Below are 17,802 nucleotides of genomic sequence, written 5' to 3' on the forward strand. Positions count from 1 at the left end.
TATCCATCTACTCATTTTTAACCCACTTATTTTATTATGGGGACTCCATTTACTCACTGATTTTTTTTAAACATTTGTTTATTATCCAAGGCTACATCTGGCTAAGTGTATGACAATGATTCACATACAGTATATATATAAAGAATGTAACAAACAAACAAACAGTACACTGTTTCCTTTATTCTTTATGCAGCATGGTGGTGCAGTGGTTAGTGCTGCTGCATCATATCTCCAGAGGCCTGTGCCAGTATTTATAAAGCATCTCAGAGTACGAAAACAGTCCTAACTTGCTCAACTCTTAGAAATAGGAGTAAGAGCATTTTATCAATTTAGGAAACTACTCTCAAGTTCACCGGGATTTAGGTGGGCTTGTGAGGTATCCTAACTTGCTAGGAGCTACCAGAAGATAGCATTCAGGTAGGGATCTGCACGCACATTCTGGAAAAAGCAGAATATTTTGAAAACAAGTCAAGTCAATTTGGGGAGCATGCACTGGTACAGTGTGTTGCTGCACCCACTATTAGATGAAACAACTCGGGATCCCAGTTTGCAATCCCCTAGGCAGGCACGCGGTCCAGTCCCACCCTCCGGAAATGACCCTCTATCTGCCGCAGCCAGGTGTTACGTGGGCGACTCCTTGGCCTGATCCAGCCACTCAGGTCCCCAACAATGAGGATCTTACAAGCCGAATCACCCTTGGGGAAACTAGTCACTTGGCCGTAGTGCCGTAACTGGCGCTCCCTCACAATACAGGTAATGTGCCTCATTTGGGACTCCATGAGTAACCGCTCATTCGACACAAAGTCAAACCAACGGTACCCAAGGATGTTCCGGAGAGACACAGTACCAAAGGAATCCAGTCTTCATCTCAGGTCGCTGGTTAGCGTCCATGTCTCACAACCATATAGCAAGACAGGAAGCACCAGGACTATAAAGACTTGGACCTCGTCCTTTTGCATAGATATCGGGAGCGCCACACACCCCTTTCCAGTGACCTCATGACCCCCCAAGCTCTCCCAATCCGTCTACTGACTTCATAGGAAGAGTCACCAGAGACATGAATGTCACTGCCAAGGTAAGTAAACCTCTTGACAAGGTCGACACTCCGCAAACAGACACACTGCTGATGGCTGTGCCCAAGAGGTCATTAAAGGCATGGATCTTGGTTTTTATCCAGGACACTCACAAGCCCACACACTCAGACTCCTCTCTCAGTCTCATGAGCACCCCGATCAGAGCCTCCATTGACACTGCGAAGATCACAGCATCGTCAGCAAAGTCAAGATATGTGAATCTTTCTTCACCAACAGATGCCCCGCAGCCGCTGGACCCCACGACCTCACCCAATACCCAGTCCATACAAGCAATGAATAGAGTAGGAGTAAGAACACACCCCTGATGAACCCTAGAATCAACTGGGAAAAACGCAGAGGTTCTGCCGCCACTCTGCACAGCACTCACAGTATTAGTGTACAGGCCAGCCATGATATCCAGCAACCTCGAGGGGATCCCGCGAACCCTCTGGATGTCCCACAGGGCAGCTCGATCAACTGAGTTGAACACTTTATGAAAATCGACAAAAGCTGCAAAGAAACTCTGCCGATATTTGCATTTGTGCTCCATGAGAACCCTCAGTGCCAGGATGCGGTCGATGGTAGACTTCTTAAGCGTAAAACCAGACTGTTCTGGTCGCTGGTAGGTAAGCAAGTCATCATGGATCCTATTGAGGATGGCCCTAGCAAGGACCTTACCCGGCACCGAGAGCAGTGTTATGCCCCTGTAGTTGCTGCAATCCAGGCGATCACCCTTCCCTTTCCAGATAGGAAAGACAAGTCCCGTTTTCCAGTAAGTTGGGATGATGCCAGTCTCCCAAATGGAAGCAAAGTTTGCTTGCAATGCCAGGAGGACAGCCTTACCACCAGCCTGGAGAAGTTCACCCAGGGTATCACAGATCCCTGCAGCCTTTCCACCCCTCAGCTGGTTCACCATCTGTGCAATCTCAGTGAGACTGGGTGGTTCACAGCTAATTGGAGGATCAGCCTCAAGAACCATGGACCCAGAGATATCCAGCGTCCTTGCCAGAGGATCAGCTTTGAACAACTGCTCAAAGTAGCCAGCCCAGTGGGTCACAACTGCAGTGTCATCCGTAAGGAATGGAAACACTGGACAACAAAGAATTTGTGAAAAGAAATCAATTTGACAGAGATGGAATAATATTCGTAACAAATCTTGTACGACATGCAATCACTCCTTCTATGTGGGCAGTCCATACGCTGCCAGCCGAAATAAAAATGTAGTTAATGTCACCTTTTTTGGCCCCTGGAAAAATGCATCTTTACAATAGTGAAGATTTGGGTAGGTTACAACCAACCATTTATTGAATTTTGCACCAGACTTTGAATGCCCTTAGAATGCATGAGGTAACATGAAAATTTATACATTTCCCCACCACTCCATGTGAGGTAATGTTAAACCAAGCTGAATTCATGCAAATCACTGATTTTCCAAAAGCTGTGGGCGTGACTGATGCCAAATACATAAAGATCATACCCACCAGTATGGATTAGTTTGCATATATGAATCATAAGAAATATCACAAAATTAACATGCAGGTGGTCATGGATGCAAACTGTATTGTGGTAGCCAGCATAATACCCTGAAGAGAGGAGTTGCTGGATGGGTGATTAACAGCGACATGTCACACAGGTACATTGAGTTCTGCATTCCACGAATCCCTGAGTCATTCGTGTTATACTTTAAAAGCCTTTGAATGTTCAAAAAGGCAAATGGAGACTCCCGAGTGTTGGATAAATATAGTCTCTCAGAAGATAAGGGGGAATCAGGGAGCAAACAACTCTGGAAGATGATCGGGAACACTGTAGGAGAGAACATGTCTTCAGAAATAGTGCAGGAATAGCCAAGTCTAGTTTCAGTAATTGTTATTTTATTAGTGCGTTCTCCTTGAATATTAGCAGCGGGCAGTTGATTCTTCTGGAAGTTCAGCTGTGGATGATTCATTCATAAATAAACATGCACTTTATTGGGCTTTACTTTCATTTTGCTTGTGTGTCTCAATCTTTCCATTTCAGTATTTGTTACAGTATTGTATTTGATGTTGCTGGGAAGTGGAAACAATTGAGTGCAGCTTAGCATAATATCATACCATCTTCTTTTTCTTCTTCTCCTATTACTCTGAATATTATTATTATTATCATCTTTTTGGTAAAGCCATAGTGTTAGTATCAGAAAGTTACAAAATATAATCAGAAGTGCCATTTTATGGCTCAGGGTGTCATAAACTTCTGTTTCTCGCTGGATGTGGATAACTACAGTTGTGCTTGAAAGTTTGTGACCCTTTAGAATTTTCTATATTTCTGCATAAATATGACATAAAACATCATCAGATTTTCACTCAAGTCCTAAAAGTAGATAAAGAGAAACCAGTTAAACAAATGAGACAAAAATATTATACTTGGTCATTTACTTATTGAGGAAAATAATTGAATATTACATATTTGTGAGTGGCAAAAGTATGTGAACCTCTAGGATTAGCAGTTAGTTTGAAGGTGAAATTCGAGTCAGGTGTTTTCAATCAATGGGATGACAATCAGGTGTGAGTGGGCACCCTGTGTTATTTAAAGAACAGGGATTTATCAAAGTCTGCTCTTCACAACACATGCTTGTGGAAGTGTATCACGGCACGAACAAAGGGGATTTCTGAGGACCTCAGAAAAAGAGTTGTTGATGCTCATCAGGCTGGAAAAGGTTACAAAACCATCTCTAAAGAGTTTGGACTCCACCAATCCACAGTCAGACAGATTGTGTACAAATGGAGGAAATTCAAGACCATTGTTACCCTCCCCAGGAGTGGTCGACCAACAAAGATCACTCCAAGAGCAAGGCGTGTAATAGTCGGAGAGGTCACAAAGGACCCCAGGGTAACTTCTAAGCAACTGAAGGCCTCTCTCACATTGGCTAATGTTCATGTTCATGAGTCCACCATCAGGAGAACACTGAACAACAATGGTGTGCATGGCAGGGTTGCAAGGAGGAAGCCACTGCTCTCTAAAAAAAACATTGCTGCTCGTCTGCAGTTTGCTAAAGAACACATTGACAAACCGGACGGATATTGGAGGAATGTTTTGTGGACGGATGAGACCAAAATAGAACTTTTTGGTTTAAATGAAAAGCGTTATGTTTGGAGAAAGGAAAACACTGTATTCCAGCATGAGAACCTTATCCCATCTGTGAAACATGGTGGTAGTAGTATCATGGTTTGGGCCTGTTTTGCTGCATCTGGGCCAGGACGGCTTGCCTTCATTGATGGAACAATGAATTCTGAATTATATCAGAGAATTCTAAAGGAAAATGTCAGGACATCTGTCCATGAACTGAATCTCAAGAGAAGGTGGGTCATGCAGCAAGACAACGACCCTAAGCACACAAGTTGTTCTACCAAAGAATGGTTAAAGAAGAATAAAGATAATGTTTTGCAATGGCCAAGTCAAAGTCCTGACCTTAATCCAATCGGAATGTTGTGGAAGGACCTGAAGCGAGCAGTTGATGTGAGGAAACCCACCAACATCCCAGAGTTGAAGCTGTTCTGTACAGAGGAATGGGCTAAAATTCCTCCAAGCCGGTGTGCAGGACCGATCAACAGTTACCGGAAACGTTTAGATGCAGTTATTGCTGCAAAGGGGGATCACACCAGATACTGAAAGCAAAGGTTCACATACTTTTGCCACTCACAAATATGTAATACAGTAATCCCTCGCTATATCGCGCTTCGCCTTTCGCGGCTTCACTCCATCACGGATTTTATATGTAAGCATATTTAAATATATATCGCAGATTTTTTGCTGGTTCGCGGATTTCTGCGGACAATGGGTCTTTTAATTTCTGGTACATGCTTCCGCAGATGGCTGAGAAGCTACCCAACTTACTTTTCTCTCTCTCTCTCTTGCGCTGACTTTCTCTGATCCTGACGTAGGGGGATTGAGCAGGGGGCTGTTCGCACACCTAGACGATACGGATGCTCGTCTAAAAATGCTGAAAGATTATCTTCACGTTGCTACCTTCTGTGCAGCTGCTTCCTGAAGCGACATGCTGCACGGTGCTTTGCATACTTAAAAGCTCGAAGGGCACGTATTGATTTTTGCTTGTTTGTTTTTCTCTCTCTCTCTCTCTCTGCTCCTGACGGAGGGGGTGTGAGCTGCCGCCTTCAACAGCTTTGTGCCGCGGTGCTTCGCATACTTAAAAGCCAAACAGCCCTATTGATTTGTTTGCTTTTCTCTATCTCTCTGACATTATCTGCTCCTGACACGCACTCCTCTGAAGAGGAAGATATGTTTGCATTCTTTTAATTGTGAGATGGAACTGTCATCTCTGTCTTGTCATGGAGCACAGTTTAAACTTTTGAAAAAGAGACAAATGTTAGTTTGCAGTGTTTGAATAACGTTCCTGTCTCTCTACAACCTCCTGTGTTTCTGCGCAAATCTGTGACCCAAGCATGACAATATAAAAATAACCATATAAACATATGGTTTCTACTTTGCGGATTTTCTTATTTCGCGGGTGGCTCTGGAACGCAACCCCCGCAATGGAGGAGGGATTACTGTATTCGATCATTTTCCTTAATAAATAAATGACCAAATATAATATTTTTGTCTCATTTGTTTAACTGGTTTCTCTTTATCTACTTTTAGGACTTGAGTGAAAATCTGATGATGTTTTAGGTCATATTTATGCAGAAATATAGAAAGTTCTAAAAGGTTCGCACAACTGTACATTGTAGCTGTACTTTTAATATCCTCCTCTGTGGTAGGATAAATTCTTATCCTAGTCAGATTTATAGAGCAATTCCTAGGAGCAATTCTGAGGTAAATATGAGTGCCTAGTTTTGAATTCTCTATCTCTAATCACTGTTTCTGTGAAGTTTGCACATTCTCTCTGTGTCCTCGTGGATTCTCTTGGATTACCATGGTGTCCTCGCACACCCAAAAAGGGTGAAAGTTTGACTGGTACTCTTATTTGGCCTGGTGTCAGGGTATGATAATACTTGACTTAATTTTTACAATAGTAAGATTTTTTTTTTTTACATTTTAAACTTGGTCATCGAAGCTAGGATTTGAATATTGCAGTTTTGTATATACAGTAAATGCACGTTCCACTGGTTTGTGTGAACATTGGTTTGAAGGTTGTGTCCTTTACCATGTACTCTAGAGTTATTTCCAAACCCAAATATGAACCCGAAGAAACAATACATATAAAAAGGGTGACTTTTTATAAAATACAAAGAAAATAAGGAAGAATGAAGGCAGGAAAACAATAAAAGTAAAAGGAAAAGCCTTTCTACAAAGGCATCACCTGTGACTTATGTCGAATAGCTGGCATACTAGGTACTGTAAAACATTCCTCAAAATCCCACCAAACCTTTCTCACCACTTCTTGCCGGTCTTCTTCCAACTACTGGAACATCACCTGCTCCCCTGGTGCTGAACTCTGTGGAAATCAGACTGAAATGATTTCCTACAAAATCATTACCCTAACCCAAACTCCTAGACTACTTTCAGGGTAAAAAATTGGGGTCGGGAAGGAGGTCCTTCATGAGAACAGGCCCAGTAAGTGCCTGCAATTCTGTAAAAGGCCACTCAACCCCACAGAGTCATGTCTAATACAATACATAACGGTGGGGGGGATGGGGGACCATTAACATCAACTTATAGGCTTCTTGCTTCAAATACTAGCTGGGTTTCACAATGGGAAACAGAGTTCACCTAAAGAAATAAATCTAAAAAAAAAACCCCAAAAATGATTCATGTTGTTTGATGAAGGACACTGTGGACTTTGAGTATTGGTTCTCCTTTTAGTTTTGATACCCTTGGTAAAATTTATGTCATTTAATTTCATTAAGAAATATGACCGTGAGTATGACTGTCATTTAGAAATTGAATCTGTGCTACTTATTATTCCTTAAACTTTTAACCCAAGCATTTAAGGACCAATCAGGTAGTGACATCTGGTATGGATGAGTATGAGTGTGTCAGTTTGCCTTGTGATTGACAAGTACTTCATCCAATGCTACCAGGACATTCTCCAGGACTATACTGCACTGTGCTGGAAAGTTAAAGAATGAGTATGGATTGCTGTTTCACAAGTAATATACTATTATTGAGACCACCATGTTTAACAAACAGGTAATTATATTTTGTCTGAGTTAATATGTATTGCTGTAAAATATTTCAAGGAAATAAAATGTTTTTGAATTATCTATTTCACAAATAATGCCACAAATATTAACAAAAATAATAAAAGTAACAGCTGTCTGCAAAGATAAAGCACTGTATGCCTGTGGTAGGGCTAGATGCCTATTTCAGGTATCCAATGTGTAACACCTCAGATAAAAAAGGTGCCTGGGAAAGGACTGGGGAAATGAGGCATGAGGTTTCTGTAGTAAGTACTTTCATCTTCATGAACTGCTGGTAACTATTTTCTATCAAGAAGATCATAGGCACAAAAATGACAGCCTCAGGGGTGAAGCTGTCTAGTTTAAAAGCTGGGTAAGTTTGGAATAACAGCTTACACTGAATCAAAACCCCGAAGTCCTAGGCTAGAGAGTGCGTACTTTGGATTCACGTCTATAACAGTTTATGTAAAGGTAATGTACTACATAAATGATAATAAAGCATAGATTTTGGACCTTACTAATGGATTATATTTTAATTTCAGTTATAGTCACTACACTGTATGGAAAGCATACATTATGTTGAAGAAGTCAGTAAATGCAAATGCACCAGTGGATCACAAGTTCATAAATGGCATACTGATAAAATTTTTAAAATTATTTTCTGCTCCATTAGAGTTGAACTCAGATAAGGCTGTGTTCAATATTGACTTAGTACATACTAAGTCATTAATCCTTTTTCTAACTACTATTAAAATTAAAAATATTCTCTTATTCATCATACTCCAACAATACATTACTTCTGTCACGGTCAAATTAATTAAACTCTAAATGACTTCTTTTAGCTTTCTTTTTCTTCCACTTTAGTGCTGGAATGGGTGAGGGAAGCAATGAGGGGAGAAAAAGACAGACATGAATTTTACAGCAGGAACTAAGTTCAATTGTTCATTTATGTGAGCAGGTGCATTGACGATTTATGGAAAATCTGTAATCATTACTATACAGGCAGAATAATAAATCATAGGAAAACATTATCAGGCAATGAATTTACATAATATATTCAAAAGGCTGAACAATTTATTATATCATCTCTATGGCCCTGTCTAGCAGAAGATTGATTTGTCTTTTTATTTATTGATTTAAAATCAAATGTTGTGCAATAAAGAGGAATATTCCAAAATGCAAGTTCAGCGAAATTACTGAAATGCCAGAGTGAGCATGATAATGCACTGTAGGTTAAATTTAGGAGGTGTAGTATATTAAAAGTCAGTTAGGTAGCTGGCCACTATGTGAAAATCAAGAATTTCAGACTCCTAAAGCCTGCATTTGTTACTGGGAACATTTGTCATGTTTTTTTTTCCTTCTTTGCCCAAGTGTTGTTAGTTAAAGTCCTGGATGAAGGCCAAGTGTGGGCACTTTCCAAAGCAGAAAGGGAGCAAATCAAGAAGATGTCGATAAATGATCTACTATGCTATAAGATCCACTGTGAGGCATGGAGTTGTTTTCTGAATACTTATATCTGCATTCTTGCTCTTGCCCAAAAAACATTGTGTTCATTTGTTAACATTTCATTTTAATGGTTAGGTAAGTACACTGTAAAGTGAAGTTCTTACTTTCAAGTTGAATAGTAGTATAATACTAATGACAAACGTTAACCTGATTTGCAATTTTAGTCACAATGCTCCATGTGGTCATTTGTGAGATAGTTTAGATCATCCAAATATTAAGCACACAACAGATGCAGCCTAGAATTATAGTCACAGACAGACTCTTTATGTGTATAACCCAGTACATAAACTACACAATAAACATTTTATTTTGTTGTTGGGAACAATGTTTGTGAATAACTTAAGCACTTACAGTAATATAAAAGAATGTCTACCTTTGTAAACTGTTGTACTGAACACATTAGCCTCTTTAGGATTGTATTTACTGTGAGAAGCAAAATGTAAAATAAGGACAGATAGCCACATTTCAGGGGGAATATGTAAATGGGCTCAAGTTGTGACAGCAGAAGACACAGATGCTAAAAATCTGAAATTCCATAGAGCCATCCTGAATAGGCCAGGCACTGCCTGAGGAAAGGAGGAGAAGAAAGGCTGTTTTTAACTTGGTTCACTGCTCTTCAAGCAGCCTCTATCGTGGCTGGCAGGACACCACACTATGAGTCAGCAGATGCTTTCTGTATCATTAAGAGTCCTGGCGCTAGGGGGAAAAGGAGGAGGAGGAGGAGGAAGAAGGGTCATAAAAGCTGCAAGTTAGTTTAATATTGCTTTGCCATTCTAGGTTTCTGTTTTCAACCTCTGTTAGTGGTTAAGGTATCTTTAATATATTGAGAAAATACATATAATAGAAAGTGCCTTTTCATTGCTGGTTTAGCTTTCTGTTGCTCAGCTGAGATGTTTGTCTTCTTACTTTACAAGATAATCAAATTGTACTGCATTTGTGAAGTATAGTGTGAGCCACAACTCTGCATATTTTAGATAATGTTTGAAAGTATTGAATTTGTGTTAATACTGGCCCTCAAGTCATGTATTACGTTGTTGATAACTCCTTCAGAATGCATTGACTAATGACATCTAATATTTTATTACTTTTTTTCATAACAGCACCAGTGCCATGGATGATTTCTTTATGGGCATCTTCCTCTTTCAAATATACACCAGTTTTAAACAATATTTTATCCTTGCATTTTAATGTAAACATCCATCCATTAAATCTGCTTAGTTAATGGGGTTATGGGGGATGTCAGAGTCTACCAAGTTGTACAAGACACAACTGGAGCCCCAGTCTATCACAGGGCACTCACATATACACCCATACTTTCTTATAATGAGTCAATTTAGAGTAGCTTGCATAGCATGCACATGTTTAGGATGTTAGAAGAAAAGTGAGGTGTACATAAAAAAACTCAAAGATCCATGGGAAAATATGCAAACTACAAACAGACAATGAGTGGGTTGGGGTTCATGTCTGCTCATTTCTATCTGTGAAGCAGCAACACTGATCGCTGTGCCATTCTAATGGAAACACATTGTCCTAAATAAAGAAAATATTCAGTAATGCAGAAGAGAACTTGGCCTGCTGAGATATCTAACTGCTCCATTATTTACTTCATTATTAGCATCAGATTTCCTTTGCAGATATCACAGTTGTTGTTTAAAAGCTCACTAACATCCATCCAGCCATCCATCCATTTTCCAACCCGCTGAATCCGAACACATGGTCATGGGGGTCTGCTGGAGCCAATCCCAGCCAACACAGGGCACAAGGCAGGAACCAAACCTGGGCATCGTGCCAACCCACCCCAGGACACACACAAACACACCCACACACCAAGCACACACTAGGGCCAATTTAGAATCAGCAATCAATCTAACGTGCATGTCTTTGGACTGTGGGAGGAAACCGGAGTGCCCGGAGGAAACCCACACAGACATGGGGAGAACATGCAAACTCCATGCAGGGAGGACCCGGGAAGCGAACCCAGGTCCCCAGGTCTCCCAACTGCGAGGCAGCAGCGCTACCCACTGCGCCAACGTGCCGCCCCATAAATGGGATGTCACCAAATGAAAGAGAAAATTATATTAACTGCTGCATTCTTTACTTCCTTATTAGCATTAGGTTTCCTCAGCAGATATAGCAGTTGTTTAAAATCACACTAATATCTATCTATGTATCTATCCATATATATATATATATATATATATATATATATATATATATATATATATATATATATATATATATATATATATATATATATATATATATATATATATATCTATATATATATATCTATATCTATATATATATATATATATATATATATATATAGTAGACCAATTAGATGGATAGATACTTTATTAATCCCAAGGGGAAATTCACATACTCCAGCAGCAGCAGACTGATACAAAAATAATATTAAATTAAAGAGTAATAAAAATGCAGGTAAAAACAGACAATAACTTTGAATAATGTTAACGTTTACCCCCCGGGTGGAATTGAAGAGTCGCATAGTTTGGGGGAGGAACGATCTCCTCAGTCTGTCAGTGGAGCAGGACAGTGACAGCAGTCTGTCGCTGAAGCTGCTCCTCTGTCTAGAGATGACACTGTTTAGTAGATGCAGTGGATTCTCCATAATTGATAGGAGCCTGCTGAGCGCCCGTTGCTCTGCCACGGATATCAAACTGTCCAGCTCCATGCCTATAATAGAGCCTGCCTTCCTCACCAGTTTGACCAGGCATGAGGCGTCCTTCTTCTTAATGCTGCCTCCCCAGCACACCACCACGTAGAAGAGGCCACTCGCCACAACCATCTGATAGAACATCTGCAGCATCTTATTGCAGATGTTGAAGGACGCCAGTCTTCTAAGGAAGTACAGCCGGCTCTGTCCTCTCTTGCACAGAGAATCAGTATTAGCAGTCCAGTCCAATTTATCATCCAGCTGCACTCACAGGTATTTATAGGTCTGCACCTTCTGCACACAGTCTCCTCTGATAATCACAGGAGAGGCCTGGGTCTCCTAAAATCCACCACCAGTTCCTTGGTTTTGCTGGTATTGAGGTGTAAGTGGTTCGAGTCGCACCATTTAACAAAGTCCTTGATGAGGTTTCTATACTCCTCCCACTGCCCACTCCTGATGCAGCCCACGATAGCAGTGTCGTCAGCGAACTTTTGCACGTGGCAGGACTCCGAGTTGTATTGGAAGTCCGATGTATATAGGCTGAACAGGACCGGAGAAAGTACAGTCCCCTGCGGCGCTTCTGTGTTGCTGACCACAATGTCAGACCTGCAATTCCCATCTCGCACATACTGAGGTCTCTTTGTAAGATAGTACATAATTCTTCCTTCTTTCCAACTCACAGTCCTTTCCCGCCAGTGCTCCTCTTTCAGCAAGCTTCGTCCTCTTCCACCAGACTCTGGCCCCTGAAGTAGTGGCTGCTGACCCCTTCAATAAGGCACCCAGAAGTGCTCCAGGTGTTTGTTGACTGGCTTTTGGCAGCACTTCCGGGTGAGGCAGAAGTTCTGCAACACAGGGCTCCAACCAAGTCCAAGCGCCCTCTGGCAGTGGCCGCGGGCCCCATCACCGTGGAGCTTCCAAGCTTCAAACCCATGGTCGGTCATACAGCAAGCCAGGGTGGCCATCCTCTATTGTCCCAGGGAAGGCAATGCCCAGAACAGTGTCTCCTCCGGTCCTTCTGATAGAAGGGCATCCTGGCCGGGCAAGGGTTCCGGCCGTCCGTCACAATATATATATTAATAGTATTTGGGTTGAATGTATGCAGATTTTAGATCCATAAATCTGATATGTCACCATATGAAAGAGAAAATCATATTGCAATAAAAGTTTGTAGTGTCTGTAAATGTAGAACTCACAAGATTACTGTGTTATTTTAAAAGATCAACAATAAAATGTCTTTTTTTTGTTTAAGTACACAAATGTGTCATAATAACAACCTACAAACTGCAAAAATAGAAGAAAGTGAGAAAACACCAAAGATAATTAATGTTAAATATAAAACAGAGCTAATCTGAGTGATGTTAAACAGAGTAAAATTATAAAGCAGGATGTAGGCTTCTAAACTCACAAATATCAAAAAAAAAGTTCAGAGTTGCAGAGCATTTGTCTTAGACACAGAAGTGGTAAAGAAATGGATAAGAATAAAGAGGCATAGTGACAGATCACAGAAGCTGAAATCAGAAACAGAGCCAAGAAATCTAGTGACAATCCAAGCGTACATGCCAAAGTCTGAGCATGAGGACAATAAAGTAAGGGAGATTAACCAAAGATGTAATCAGCTCAGACAAAGTGAGCAAGCCATAGGTGGTGATAAAAGACTTAAACACAGTATTTGGGAAAAAAGCATTTCTGTTTGAAAATTAACCTGCTGGAAAGGAATATATCTTCATAAGTAAAGCAAAAAATACCCTGATGACTATACCATGCATCCACTGACTTGTCAAAGGTTCGGAATCAAGGAGATGTATAGAAACAGATAAGGGGCCTGCATCATAACTTATTACTGAAACAGTAATGATGAAGAAAATTAAGAAGAAGCAAATTTACAAAAAAGAACAAAGTTAAAGCATCTAGAAGGGAAATCAGAAGAATTCTGAAAGAATGCTGAGAACAGGTGAAAAAGGGTCGCTACTCATTGGCAGACGTTGCTGCTGCTAAAGGGATGGAGTATTAAGAATGTAATGCTGAACAAGTTACCCATTAAATCATGCATGCCTTAAGCATCTTTCACACCAATGTTAAGGTAATTTACATTTTTTAACCAAGGTAAATCACCAACCTCACCATGTATAAGTTGGACATTCATTATTTTAATAGATTTTAAGCTGCTCATTATATTTTATTTTGTAAATGTTTGTTTTCTTGTTATACTTACTATTGGATAATTTCACTAATATATTTAACTAATATCAGGTTTTACCTTTATCATTACAAATACTTTTTTTTTTAAGATAAGTTGCATTGTAACTTTTGTGAAGCAGAATAGATACATTCAATGCATGAACTTTGCTATAAACATAAATGTATTATTATTATTATTATAGCATTAGCCAACGCCCGCCGTAGCATACGGTGGTGTAAGAATAGGAACGGAAAATGGTGAGAAAGGAATTCAGAAATCAAGAAGAAATAAATACTTCTTGAAAGACGCAGTGTGCATAATGAATTTCCAGCCAAGCAGGATTACATGTGAAAGTGATAAATAAATCAGGCTTTCTGAATTTACGTAGTCGTACTATGGCCATGGCATCCTGATAGTTTTGTTGCATGTATCTTGGATTTCCTGGAAATGTGGACAGTAATATGATCATTTTGCCTACACAAACGTTGTTATTTTCAGTGTTTGCTTGCAGTGCGTCTGATAGTTTGACGCGCAGATCTTGTTGATGTAATCTGAGATAGTTGAGACGCGCACCCTCTCTTTTAACATACGCATCTACGACGTACTGTTGAAATAGTTTACCGCTGGAATGCAAAATACTAAATGTATTCCTCATTGCTAATCTGTACGCGTAAAGTTGGCATTGAGTAAGCCTTATTCGCTTGGAGGTTCTTTTATTAGGAACATGTTGTAAATCTTTGTGCTAGCCAATGTCTCCGTAAGGGAATAAAAGTGGGTAAACCATAGGATCGCAATTCATATTGAGCGTAGAAATCTGTTTACAGGAGTTGCCTATGGGATAGATGCAAATGTCCCTTTCGGCAGGCGTTTCGCCATCTTCTCCAACGAAAATCATTGCAACATCGGTGTGACATGTCAGGGCATTGTATTGTCATAAATCCTGCCTAGGGGTTTCCTTGAAAACCATTCGTATAGATGCTGTTGGATTGGACTGAGCAATTTCATGAATGTGTTTGTATGATTCAGCGAAGGGGTTGATGGTTCTGAGCATGGAATCTAGCTGGAGAAGTACATTTTCGCTGCATGCAGAGTTTGCTTTATTTTGTAAGCGTACTTCAGTAGCTTGCACTGTGTCAAAAACATACAACTGTCCATATCCTGATGAGGTAGAAGTGTTAGCGTATAGTGGAGAGATCTGGTGATAAATTTGCCCATGTATTTTAAAACAGTATGGTCTATGGCCAGGAGTTTGAGTTATCTGTGCACCCATGGAAGCAAATGCTAGAGAAGGAGTGTATTCTCAAATGTGTTCACGATCATTTTTAGCTTCTGATGTTTGCTGTTTAAGAAGCTGTTGTAAAGACACAGGTGGCTCCTGCAAGGGTGGTAAAGCTACTTTACTGTTGTGGCAGCTCCTTGAGTACTTGTTGGATGTATTACGCTCAGCAGGCCAGTATTGTGCATGACATGGAAGACGACGAATAGGAATCAAGAAATGCCATGTCGGCTGCGTGTGGGTGGGACCGGTTTTGAAGTGGAAGCAGGACAAACCAGAAGAGAAATATATATATATATATATATATATATATATATATATATATATAAGAGATTATAGGACTAACACAAAATGCACCTCATTTCATATTATATATTAAGAAAGCAATTTGACTTTGAAAAGATAACTTTTTGTGTTTAGGTAGCAACAAAGAAACTATAAGACTCAACAACAGCAAGGATTAAACAGAGTTAGTTAGAACTTAAAATTGTAAAGAAGGGTAACTCATTAGTCACACAGAATATAACAGCATAAATAGATCAATTTTGGATTGTGCTTTTGAAGCTAGCAGGCCATTCCCAACATTACATTCTCACTGAGCAGTTGAAATCTCTAAATTCAAGGAGGGTATTTAAAAAGACACAGACAACAAGGTCTTCACTCTTGATTTGCATTTCACGACAGACAAAGCTTCAAGTGTGCACCCTTGCGTGTTTTTAGTGTCTTTCTTTATCAACACTTATTTTTTCTGTAACTGGGTAGGTACTTCACTTGCAGTGTGTTTCTTTTAAATAAATAATTGTTATCTTTATGATGTGTACAGTACATTTAATCAGTGTGGCTTAATGATGTACAACAGATTGGAATTTATCTAAACCTTCCTCAGCTCATTACAGATTTTCCCAGATTATCATACAATGAAAATGATTGTGTTCATGCTAAAGGGAGCAAATACTGCTCATCTTTGAGATATTATAATTATTTGACCTAACTTAAAAGATAAGAAAAGCAGTAGATAATTTACATTGTATATACCAAAACTGTTTATTCTACAATTATGCCTACTCAAAAGGCCTATTTCTATACTATTATTCTAAAACCCTGCAAATACATATAGCCTGAATTCCTACTTTTTTTTTTGATTCTGGCATAACTCAGAAAGGCAGGCTTGATAACCCTGTAGCATAAACTATATGTGGCCGGCCCACTTGTAATCAGGTCAAGGGCAGAAATTTCTCTTACATAAACATACTGGGCTACTAACATGAGGCACTTCTCCAAAGAACTGTTAATGAGATGTACTAAAGCATTTAGTTAATAACTTGGCAATCTGCTGCATAATTGTAGTCAGTTATAATGTAGATTTTAGTATAGCAATTGTGTAGCAAACAAATATTTGCCTTATGTAAAGGAATCTTTAGTGACCACTGGCTGCTGAGACTAAAATATAAGATTTCGGAGAAGAGAGCTTATTTGGGAAAAACGAGCTTTAAAATAGTCTGTTCAGTAGGGCTGCTTATTAGAATTGCGTGCTACAAAAATGAGCAAATAAAAAAAAAAGATAAAAAAACAATTAAAGACATATGAATGAGCAGCACAGTGGAAAAATGTACACTACAGGAACATGGGTTTGATTCCAAACTTCTCATTTACAATTTCTTCCTGTGTCCAGGAGCTTTTTTCCTGTGTTGTGTTGTTTCAACCTTCACTGAAAAGAGGTACATATTTTACTAACTGGTGACTTTAAATTGTCCCACTGTGGAAGTGTGGAGGTATATACACTATGTGAGTGTACCCTCAGAAGGCAAGGCCGTAACCAAATCTGGAGGTTAGATTTTAGGACAAGAGAACTCATCTTTATTGGGAAATGGTAGTGTTGGGTGTTTTTTTTTGCTAAGGGAATTGCATAGTATGGGGCAATCTTGAGCACCTCATATTTCTTTTTTACTCTATAAAAGAAAAAAATCAAGATTAAATGTATTTTCTTGAAAATGTTTTGCTATAAAATAACAAGTGTGGTAAAGTCACCACTGATGAAATCAGAGTCATGATGTGGGTTTGCATAAAAAAAAGATTTTTCAAGGCAACCCCTTATTTTATTTTTATTTACTGCTTAATTTGAACTTAACCTAGAATTGCCAGCTTTGAAATAGTTAAAAGAAATTATATTGTTTTCATTTATGGTACTATAGCTTGGAATTTAAGATTTCTAGCTTGCAGCAGTTAAAAAAATATTGACATGTACTCATTGTCTTTTCTACATGATAAACATGCAGAACAACAGGCATTCATTTCCCAAACTTGATGTGTTTATATTAAATAAATTATTAAATGCACGGAAATAGTTTATACAGTATAATTCCCTGCACTAATTACTTGCATGTATTTATAACGTGAGTCTACACAATTTATAAGTCTACATAGAAAGGAAAAAAATTAGCAAGATCAAACATTTATCAGCTGTCCCATGGAACTCAGAATATCAAGCACTACTGATGTATCTTGCAGTTGGTGAGTTAACCCATTGTTACATGCAGATAAAGATTTATTAAATTTATGTTCTAATAATTTTCATGCAAACTAAATTATCTTGGACATATCTACCTCTACTCACTGGGAAGTATTAAAAAATAACTGAGAGGACACATAATCTCCTATGTTTCAATTAAAACTAAATTGCAAATGAGTAGGCCAAAGGAATTAATCCGCTGCATCTCTAAAATCAATGATGAATATGCAAGATTAACCTCTGCTGAGCTCTACAAAAGACACTGGCTTTGCAAACAGAATTGAATCTATTGACTTCAAGAGAAACCGAGTGACTCTTATTTAAATGATGTCATTTTTATTATGATCATGGAGGAAAACCTAATGAGATAATATCCTATCAAATAAGAAAGGGGTTTGAAATTCTATTGCAGAAATTAACAATGTAGTTGGAGCCAAAGCAGTAGAAAGCAGAAATATAGAACATGCTT

The sequence above is a fragment of the Erpetoichthys calabaricus genome, chromosome 11, assembly GCF_900747795.2.
Source record: "Erpetoichthys calabaricus chromosome 11, fErpCal1.3, whole genome shotgun sequence".
NCBI classification, from domain to species: domain Eukaryota; kingdom Metazoa; phylum Chordata; class Cladistia; order Polypteriformes; family Polypteridae; genus Erpetoichthys; species Erpetoichthys calabaricus.